This window comes from Salmo salar, unplaced genomic scaffold (assembly GCF_905237065.1).
Source record: "Salmo salar unplaced genomic scaffold, Ssal_v3.1, whole genome shotgun sequence".
Classification (NCBI taxonomy): Eukaryota; Metazoa; Chordata; class Actinopteri; order Salmoniformes; family Salmonidae; genus Salmo; species Salmo salar.
Genome location: NW_025549062.1, coordinates 1 through 10,000, shown reverse-complemented (window position 1 = coordinate 10,000; position 10,000 = coordinate 1). Strand labels below are relative to the sequence as shown.

Below are 10,000 nucleotides of genomic sequence, written 5' to 3'. Positions count from 1 at the left end.
CATTACGCACAAGCCTTTCGCCTTTTACTAAAGACTTCCGTGGAGAGGAACACTTACGAGTTCAACGTATTTTTGGAAGGGCTTTGCTTCTGGCAGAGCCCGGTATCTTGTTTCAAGAGAAATTGACAGAGATGACGCCGAGACTTTTTGCTCAGGCGTTTGACTTGAAGCCGGCTGACCGACCGGCGTATTTTTCCACTCAAAGTAGTCGCTCGGGCAATTGAGTTCAAGCCCGACGATGACTGGTGTATTTGCCGGGCATTGAACAAATAGTCGCACTAGGATTAAAGAGCTAGTGACCTAACGACGCATTAGCGACTTTTAAAAAAAACACACCCGCCTGTCACCAGGGAAGCGTTGGGTGAGGAGGAGCCAACTTTTGCCAAACCGATGAGGTCTGCCGAGGCCCCGGGACCCGGCGGGTGCAGGGGTCAATTTGTGGGTTATCGCTTCTGGCCTTTTGGCTCAGATCAAGCTTGGTACCGAGGTGCCCCAGAGCTCGCTGAGTCAAAAGGTCGGAGATAGGAGGGCGGTATTTTTGTTTTAGTTGGTTAGAATCTCTTTTGGGATTCTATTTGACAAGGTACTTTTGGGTTTTTCCTTCTTTTTTGAAAAGAGCAAGAGCAATATCGAGTGTGTCATTCTCCGGGAGGAGATGGCACGGAACACTACGTATACGTCGGTCCCTGGGATTGGACTTGCTAACACTATACGTTTTGCATGGAAGGAGAAAGATATGGAACCGTTGGGAAGGGAGGCATTCGGAAGGACCCTGCTGATGGGAGTGCTCAATTTGGGGGTAAAGGATGTGTTTTGCCTCCAGGAGAACCCTTTGGAGGTCGCCTACGACGTAACGTTTTATACAGAGGAGAAGCACGAGGAAATAATGCGGAAGGTGAAAGAAGTGGAGAAAGAGAGGCCCATGTGTCATTACATGGTGAAAAGCTTGGTGAAGAATAGTTTTAGGTTGGTAACAGTTATCATGTATAACCCCCATGTAAAGGACGAGGACGTGAGGTCTTTCCTGGGGAAATACATGGACAATATATCCTCAGCGAGGCATCTCAAGGACTCCATTGGATTTTGGAATGGGAGGAGAAGTTTTCAAGCTCTCCTTAGAGAGGATCCGAAAGGCCTGGGAGGCTGCCTCCATCCTCCGGCTATGTTCTCCCTGGGGGCTGACCGGGGGACGTTGCATTATGCCCGTCAGCCTCCGTTCTGCAGGCGTTGTATGGCCTATGGTCATATCCTCGCCTCGTGCGGCACAAAGAAGTGCAGGTATTGTGGATCTGCGGAGCACGAGGCGAGGGGACTGTGACGCGCCGAAGGCATGTCACGGGTGTGGTATGTTAACGCACCTGTGGCGTGAATGCCCGGCGCGTCAGAGGTCATACGCGTCTGCAGCTGGGGGAGCGAGAGCCGGGGATGGGGGTAGAAGAGGAGGGGACAAAGAGCCAGGAACAGGGACGGAGGAAAGGGACGCACGGCGGGAGAAGGAAGGAACGACAGCAGGAGCAGAAGAAGAAAAGGAAGAAGTGGACACGGTGGAATCGGAGGGGCGGGAGGCTGAAGGAGAGGAGGAGCAGGAGGCTGAAGGAGAGAAGGAGCAGGAGGAGGAAGGAGATAAGAGAGTGGAGGGGTCGGAGAAGACAGCGGTGGAGAAGGAGACGGAGAAGGAAACAGAGAGGGAGGAGATAGAGAAGACGGCGGTGGAGAAGAAAGAGACAGAAAGGAAGGAGACAGGGAAGAAGGTGGTGGAGAAGAAAGAGACAGAAAGGAAGGAGACAGGGAAGAAGGTGGTGGAGAAGAAAGAGACAGAAAGGAAGGAGACAGGGCAGAAGGTGGTGGAGAAGAAAGAGACAGAAAGGAAGGAGACAGGGAAGAAGGTGGTGGAGAAGAAAGAGACAGAAAGGAAGGAGACAGGGAAGAAGGTGGTGGAGAAGAAAGAAACAGAAAGGGAGGAGAAAGAGAAGGCAGTGGTGGCGGGACCAGTAGGAGAAGGAGTGAAGGAGTGGGGGGACAGTAAAGAGGTGAGATCACGGGTGGAGGAGCTGAGGGAGATGGTGGGGGGGCTGCCGGACAATATGAACGAAGCGAGGGGGGGACTGACGGACGCAGAAAGGGATGTTCCCTGGCTGCGTCCTCCACCTATAAAGAGGCCAAAGAAGGGGGAGCGACCGGACAGCAGGAGGAAGAAGGGTGGTAAAAGGGGGGGGGGGAAGGGCAGGAAGGAGAGGTTGCAGGGCCCTCGTGGGCTCCCTCTTCTTCGTGTTCTTTTACACCCCTGGCAGAGCTGGACCTACCAGGCATGGCCAAGGAATGGGGAATGGAGGAAGGAGAAAGTTTCCTGTTTGGGGACATGGGGTGCTCGAGCCGGAGCCCGGAGGAGGGGGTGGTGGATTTGAGTGGGGGGCACAAGACACAGAGTGTGGGTGTGCCGGGTATTGGTGGTGTTTCCAGGGGAGAGGGATGGCGGCCGACGGGGAGCGTCAGGAGTGGAGAGGGCGTCCCCGTCGGTCGGGATGGGGTGAGTTTTTCGTTGATTTTTTGGTGTGGGTTTTGGTTTGTAGATGGGAAGGGGAGGGAAAATGCTCCCATGACTTTTGGTTTTTGGGTTTGGTTATTATTGAATAGTTTTGAAATGTTTAATGGAATTTGTGTTTGAATTGATTGATTTGTATAAGATTTTTGTTGGGTTTTGAACGTAATAAATATATTTTATAAAAAAAAATCTGTTCTTATCAGTTTAATATCTGATACGTCCCCCATCGGGGACTACATATTAAATGGATTTTTCCGAACAGGGAGTCGGAAATGGGGCTTGCTCCGTCCGCTCCACGCATCGACCCGGTATTGCAGTACCTCCGGGAATGGTGCAACACTTTTCTCCCATTGTCAAGGAAAAAGAAATACACCAAATCTATGTAAAACAGCTAGCAGAAGAAGAGAAGGAATGAAAAAAGAAGAATCATCCAAACTGAAACAAGTGCGAAGCCCCCTTCATGGGGGTCCCCCGTTTTCCCGCCATTTTACTTAAAAAAAAAAAAAATACATTGGCCAGGAGTGTGTGTGTGTGTGTGTGTGTGTGTGTGTTTTTGAGCCCCCAAAAATACAATCACTTCACCAGGATTGTTTGTGTGTGTGTGTGTGTGTGTGTGTGTGTGTGTGTGTGTGTGTGTGTGTGTGTGTTTTTGAGCCCCCCAAAAATACAATCACTTCACCAGGATTGTGTGTGTGTGTGTGTGTGTGTGTGTGTTTTTGAGCCCCCCCCAAAAAATACAATCACTTCACCAGGATTGTGTGTGTGTGTGTGTGTGTGTGTGTGTGTGTTTTTGAGCCCCCCCCAAAAATACAATCACTTCACCAGGATTGTCTGTCTGTCTGTCTGTCTGTCTGTCTGTCTGTCTGTCTGTCTGTCTGTCTGTCTGTCTGTGACTTTTTACCCACAGCCCTCGAAAACTTGGAAGAGTGGGTTCGGGGACCACCCGCGGGGACCCGGCCTAGAGTGCACCGTGTGTGTCTCGGGCCCCGACCTCTGACTTCCATACGACTCTGGTTTCTCTTCATTACGCACAAGCCTTTCGCCTTTTACTAAAGACTTCCGTGGAGAGGAACACTTACGAGTTCAACGTATTTTTGGAAGGGCTTTGCTTCTGGCAGAGCCCGGTATCTTGTTTCAAGAGAAATTGACAGAGATGACGCCGAGACTTTTTGCTCAGGCGTTTGACTTGAAGCCGGCTGACCGACCGGCGTATTTTTTCCACTCAAAGTAGTCGCTCGGGCAATTGAGTTCAAGCCCGACGATGACTGGTGTATTTGCCGGGCATTGAACAAATAGTCGCACTAGGATTAAAGAGCTAGTGACCTAACGACGCATTAGCGACTTTTTAAAAAAACACACCCGCCTGTCACCAGGGAAGCGTTGGGTGAGGAGGAGCCAACTTTTGCCAAACCGATGAGGTCTGCCGAGGCCCCGGGCACCGGCGGGTGCAGGGGTCAATTTGTGGGTTATCGCTTCTCGGCCTTTTGGCTCAGATCAAGCTTGGTACCGAGGTGCCCCAAAGCCCGCTGAGCCAAAAGGTCGAAGGAAGGCAGGAGGGAGGAAAGTTTGTTGTTTTGGTATTTGGATTCACGGTTGGTTTATTTTGCCGCTCTTTTTCAGTTTTTCTTTTTGGAAGAAAGCGGAGGCGAAGTGCGCCAATTTTTTTTCCGGAGATGGCGCAGGCTTCTACATGGAGGCCAGTCCCTAGGATGGGGCTGGCGAATTACGGTGCGGTTTGCCTGGAAGGATAAGGCGACGGAGCCAATTGGCAGAGATGAGTTTGGGAGGACCATTTTGATTGAGATCCTTGGACTGACGGTGGAGGATGTGTTCTGCCTCCAAGACAACCCTTTGGAGGGGGCATACGATGTGGCGCTACACACTGAAGTGAAGCACGATGACGTTCTCAGAAGGGCGAGAGAAGTGCAAGCAGAGAGGCCGGTGTCTCATTACTTGGTGACCAGCTTGGCGAAGAGGTAATTTCAGGGTTGTGAATGTGAACATTTACAACCCTTACGTGAAGGACGAGGAGGTGAGGGCCTTTCTGGGGAGATACATGGATAGTGTCTCCTCAGGAAGGCACCTCAAGGATTCTTTGGGTTTTTGGACCGGGAGGAGGGGGTTTCCAGGCCCTCCTAAGAGAGGACCCAAAAGGATTGGGTGGATACCTCCATCCTCCGGCGATGTTCTCCCCTGGGGGCTGACAGGGGGACGTTGCATTATGCCCGTCAGCCTCCGTACTGCAGGCGTTGTATGGCCTACGGCCACGTCCTCGCCTCGTGCAGCATAAAGAAGTGCAGGTATTGTGGATCTGCAGAGCACGAGGCGAGGGACTGTGACGCGCCGAAGGCATGTCACAGGTGTGGCATGCTGACGCACCTGTGGCGTGAATGCCCGGCGCGTCAAGGGTCATACGCGTCTGCAGCTGGGGGGGAACGAGAGCCGGGGATGGGGGGTAGAAGGAGGGACCAAGAACTGAGTACTGGAACAGAGGGAGCGGACACACGGGTGGAAGAGGAGGAGAAAACGGAAGCGGGAGGAGAAAAAGAAAAAGAAGACAACAGCATAGTGGAAACGGAAGGGCAGAAGGCTGAAGGAGAGCAGGAGGAGGAAGGAGACAGGAGAGTGAAGGGGCCAGAGAAGACGGCTGTGGAGAGGAAGGAGACGGAGAAGGCAACAGAGAGGGAGGAGACTGGGAAGACGGCGGTGGAGAAGAAAGAGATAGAAAGGAAGGAGACAGGGAAGAAGGTGGTGGAGGAGAAAGAGACAGAAAGGAAGGAGAGAGGGAAGAAGGTGGTGGAGGAGAAAGAGACAGAAAGGAAGGAGACAGGGAAGAAGGTGGTGGAGGAGAAAGAGACAGAAAGGAAGGAGACAGGGAAGAAGGTGGTGGAGAAGAAAGAGACAGAAAGGAAGGAGACAGGGAAGAAGGTGGTGGAGAAGAAAGAGACAGAAAGGGGAGGAGACAGAGAAGGCAGTGGTGGCGGGACCAGTAGGAGAAGGAGTGAAGGAGTGGGGGACAGTAAAGAGGTGAGATCACGGGTGGAGGAGCTGAGGGAGATGGTGGGGGGGCTGCCGGACAATATGAACGAAGCGAGGGGGGGGCTGACGGACGCAGAAAGGGATGTTCCTGGCTGCGTCCTCCACCTATAAAGAGGCCAAAGAAGGGGGAGCGACCGGGCAGCAGGAGGAAGAAGGGTGGTAAAAGGGGGGTGGGGGAAGGGCAGGAAGGAGAGGTTGCAGGGCCCTCGTGGGCTCCCTCTTCTTCATGTTCTTTACACCCCTGGCAGAGCTGGACCTACCAGGCATGGCCAAGGAATGGGGAATGGAGGAAGGAGAAAGTTTCCTGTTTGGGGACATGGGGTGCTCGAGCCGGAGCCCGGAGGAGGGGGTGGTGGATTTGAGTGGGGGGCACAAGACACAGAGTGTGGGTGTGCCGGGTATTGGTGGTGTTTTCAGGGGAGAGGGGATGGTGGCCGACGGAGGAGCGTCAGGAGTGGAGGAGGCGTCCCGTCGGTCGGGAGTATAGGGTGAGTTTCTTAAGGTATTTGATGTGGGTATGGGTTTTGGTTTGTAGGTGGGAAGGGAAGGGAAGACGAGTCTTTGTTTTGGGGTTTAGTGTTTGTGTTATAGTTTAAAAATGCCTAGATATGATTTTTGATTGATAAATGGTTTTGTATTGAAAGGCATTGAACGTAATAAATATATTTTATAAAAAAAAAATCTGTTCTTATCAGTTTAATATCTGATACGTCCCCCATCGGGGACTACATATTAAATGGATTTTTCGAACAGGGAGTCGGAAATGGGGCTTGCTCCGTCCGCTCCACGCATCGACCCGGTATTGCAGTACCTCCGGGAATGGTGCAACACTTTTCTCCCATTGTCAAGGAAAAAGAAATACACCAAATCTATGTAAAACAGCTAGCAGAAGAAGAGAAGGAATGAAAAAAGAAGAATCATCCAAACTGAAACAAGTGCGAAGCCCCCTTCATGGGGGTCCCCCGTTTTCCCGCCATTTTACTTAAAAAAAAAAAAAAAAAAATATAATAATACATTGGCCAGGAGTGTGTGTGTGTGTGTGTGTGTGTGTGTGTGTGTGTGTGTGTGTGTGTGTGTGTGTTTTTGAGCCCCCCCCAAAAAATACAATCACTTCACCAGGATTGTTTGTGTGTGTGTGTGTGTGTGTGTGTGTGTGTGTGTGTGTGTGTGTGTGTGTGTGTGTGTGTGTGTGTTTTTTGAGCCCCCCCAAAAATACAATCACTTCACCAGGATTGTGTGTGTGTGTGTGTGTGTGTGTGTGTTTTTGAGCCCCCAAAAAATACAATCACTTCACCAGGATTGTGTGTGTGTGTGTGTGTGTGTGTGTGTGTGTTTTTGAGCCCCCCCAAAAATACAATCACTTCACCAGGATTGTCTGTCTGTCTGTCTGTCTGTCTGTCTGTCTGTCTGTCTGTCTGTGACTTTTTACCCACAGCCCTCGAAAACTTGGAAGAGTGGGTTCGGGGACCACCCGCGGGACCCGGCCTAGAGTGCACCGTGTGTGTCTCGGGCCCCGACCTCTGACTTCCATACGACTCTGGTTTCTCTTCATTACGCACAAGCCTTTCGCCTTTTACTAAAGACTTCCGTGGAGAGGAACACTTACGAGTTCAACGTATTTTTGGAAGGGCTTTGCTTCTGGCAGAGCCCGGTATCTTGTTTCAAGAGAAATTGACAGAGATGACGCCGAGACTTTTGCTCAGGCGTTTGACTTGAAGCCGGCTGACCGACCGGCGTATTTTTTTCCACTCAAAGTAGTCGCTCGGGCAATTGAGTTCAAGCCCGACGATGACTGGTGTATTTGCCGGGCATTGAACAAATAGTCGCACTAGGATTAAAGAGCTAGTGACCTAACGACGCATTAGCGACTTTTTAAAAAACACACCCGCCTGTCACCAGGGAAGCGTTGGGTGAGGAGGAGCCAACTTTTGCCAAACCGATGAGGTCTGCCGAGGCCCCGGGCACCGGCGGGTGCAGGGGTCAATTTGTGGGTTATCGCTTCTCGGCCTTTTGGCTCAGATCAAGCTTGGTACCGAGGTGCCCCAAAGCCCGCTGAGCCAAAAGGTCGAAGGAAGGCAGGAGGGAGGAAAGTTTGTTGTTTTGGTATTTGGATTCACGGTTGATTTATTTTGCCGCTCTTTTTCAGTTTTTCTTTTGGAAGAAAGCGGAGGCGAGTGCGCCAATTTTCTTTGCGGAGATGGCGCAGGCTTCTACATGGAGGCCAGTCCCTAGGATGGGGTTGGCGAATACGGTGCGATTTGCCTGGAAGGATAAGGCGACGGAGCCAATTGGCAGAGATGAGTTTGGGAGGACCATTTTGATTGAGATCCTTGGTCTGACGGTGGAGGATGTGTTCTGCCTCCAAGACAACCCTTTGGAGGGGGCATACGATGTGGCGCTACACACTGAAGTGAAGCACGATGACGTTCTCAGAAGGGCGAGAGAAGTGCAAGCAGAGAGGCCGGTGTCTCATTACTTGGTGACCAGCTTGGCGAAGAGTAATTTCAGGGTTGTGAATGTGAACATTTACAACCCTTACGTGAAGGACGAGGAGGTGAGGGCCTTTCTGGGGAGATACATGGATAGTGTCTCCTCAGGAAGGCACCTCAAGGATTCTTTGGGTTTTGGACCGGGAGGAGGGGTTTCAGGCCCTCCTAAGAGAGGACCCAAAAGGATTGGGTGGATACCTCCATCCTCCGGCGATGTTCTCCCTGGGGGCTGACAGGGGGACGTTGCATTATGCCCGTCAGCCTCCGTACTGCAGGCGTTGTATGGCCTACGGCCACGTCCTCGCCTCGTGCAGCATAAAGAAGTGCAGGTATTGTGGATCTGCAGAGCACGAGGCGAGGGACTGTGACGCGCCGAAGGCATGTCACAGGTGTGGCATGCTGACGCACCTGTGGCGTGAATGCCCGGCGGGCAGGGGTCATACGCGTCTGCAGCTGGGGGGGAACGAGAGCCGGGGATGGGGGGTAGAAGGAGGGACCAAGAACTGAGTACTGGAACAGAGGGAGTGGACACACGGGTGGAAGAGGAGGAGAAAACGGAAGCGGAGGAGAAAAAGAAAAGAAGACAACAGCATAGTGGAAACAGAAGGGCAGAAGGCTGAAGGAGAGCAGGAGGAGGAAGGAGACAGGAGAGTGAAGGGGCCAGAGAAGACGGCTGTGGAGAGGAAGGAGACGGAGAAGGCAACAGAGAGGGAGGAGACTGGGAAGACGGCGGTGGAGAAGAAAGAGATAGAAAGGAAGGAGACAGGGAAGAAGGTGGTGGAGGAGAAAGAGACAGAAAGGAAGGAGAGAGGGAAGAAGGTGGTGGAGGAGAAAGAGACAGAAAGGAAGGAGACAGGGAAGAAGGTGGTGGAGGAGAAAGAGACAGAAAGGAAGGAGACAGGGAAGAAGGTGGTGGAGGAGAAAGAGACAGAAAGGAAGGAGAGAGGGAAGAAGGTGGTGGAGGAGAAAGAGAGAGAAAGGGAGGAGACAGGGAAGAAGGTGGTGGAGGAGAAAGAGACAGAAAGGAAGGAGACAGGGAAGAAGGTGGTGGAGAAGAAAGAGACAGAAAGGAAGGAGACAGGGAAGAAGGTGGTGGAGAAGAAAGAAACAAAAAGGGAGGAGAAAGAGAAGGCAGTGGTGGCGGGACCAGTAGGAGAAGGAGTGAAGGAGTGGGGGGACAGTAAAGAGGTGAGATCACGGGTGGAGGAGCTGAGGGAGATGGTGGGGGGCTGCCGGACAATATGAATGAAGCGAGGGGGGGGTTGACGGACGAGGAAAGGAATGTTCCCTGGCTGCGCCCTCCACCAATAAAGAGACCTAAGAAGGGGGAGCGCCCGGAAAGCAGGAGGAAGAAGGGTGGTAAAAGGGTGGTGGTGAAGGAAGGGCAAGGGGGAGAGGATGCTGGGCCCTCGTGGGCTCCCTCTTCTTCCTGTTCCTTTACACCCCTGGCAGAGCTGGACCTCCCAGGCATGGCCCAGGATTGGGGGATGGAGGAAGGAGCAAGTTTTCTGTTTGGGGGCATGGGGTGCTCGGGTCTGAGTTCGGAGGAGGGCCGGGTGGTGGATTTGAGTGGGGGGCACAAGACACAGAGTGTGGGTGTGCCGGGAATTGGTTTTGTTTCTAGGGGAGAGGGGATGGTGGCCGACGGTGGAGCGTCAGGAGTGGAGGAGGCGTCCCCGTCGGTCGGGAGTATAGGGTGAGTGTTTAATTTTGGTTATTTGATATGTGTATGGGTTTTGGTTTGTAGGCGGGAAGGGGAGGGTAGATGCTCTCATGACGTTTTGGTTTTTGGGTTTGGTTATTATTGAATAGTTTTGAAATGTTTAATGGAATTTGTGTTTGAATTGATTGATTGTATAAGATTTTTGTTGGGTTTTGAACGTAATAAATATATTTTATAAAAAAAAAAAAAAAATCTGTTCTTATCAGT

The 10,000-nt window shown here is 52.0% G+C and overlaps 3 non-coding genes and 2 pseudogenes across 3 annotated transcripts in view; all 5 read left to right on the top strand.

Annotated features, from left to right (window-relative positions):
- Window positions 1-100, top strand: part of LOC123735182 (U5 spliceosomal RNA) — a 117-nt gene extending 17 nt beyond the window's left edge. Inside the window, exon 1 of the small nuclear RNA XR_006765303.1 lies at window positions 1-100. This exon is cut by the window's left edge and continues 17 nt beyond it. This is a non-coding gene — a small nuclear RNA (U5 spliceosomal RNA).
- A 2,611-nt stretch (window positions 101-2,711) lies between these two features.
- On the top strand, window positions 2,712-2,884 carry LOC123735173 (uncharacterized; annotated as a pseudogene).
- Window positions 2,885-3,547: 663 nt separating this feature from the next.
- Window positions 3,548-3,664, top strand: LOC123735181 (U5 spliceosomal RNA). The gene has a single exon (XR_006765302.1). It is a non-coding gene; the product is annotated as a U5 spliceosomal RNA (small nuclear RNA).
- Window positions 3,665-6,241: 2,577 nt separating this feature from the next.
- Window positions 6,242-6,414, top strand: LOC123735169 (uncharacterized; annotated as a pseudogene).
- Window positions 6,415-7,113: 699 nt separating this feature from the next.
- LOC123735180 (U5 spliceosomal RNA) lies at window positions 7,114-7,230 on the top strand. Its single transcript, XR_006765301.1, has one exon. It is a non-coding gene; the product is annotated as a U5 spliceosomal RNA (small nuclear RNA).
- The last annotated feature ends 2,770 nt before the right edge of the window (window positions 7,231-10,000 follow it).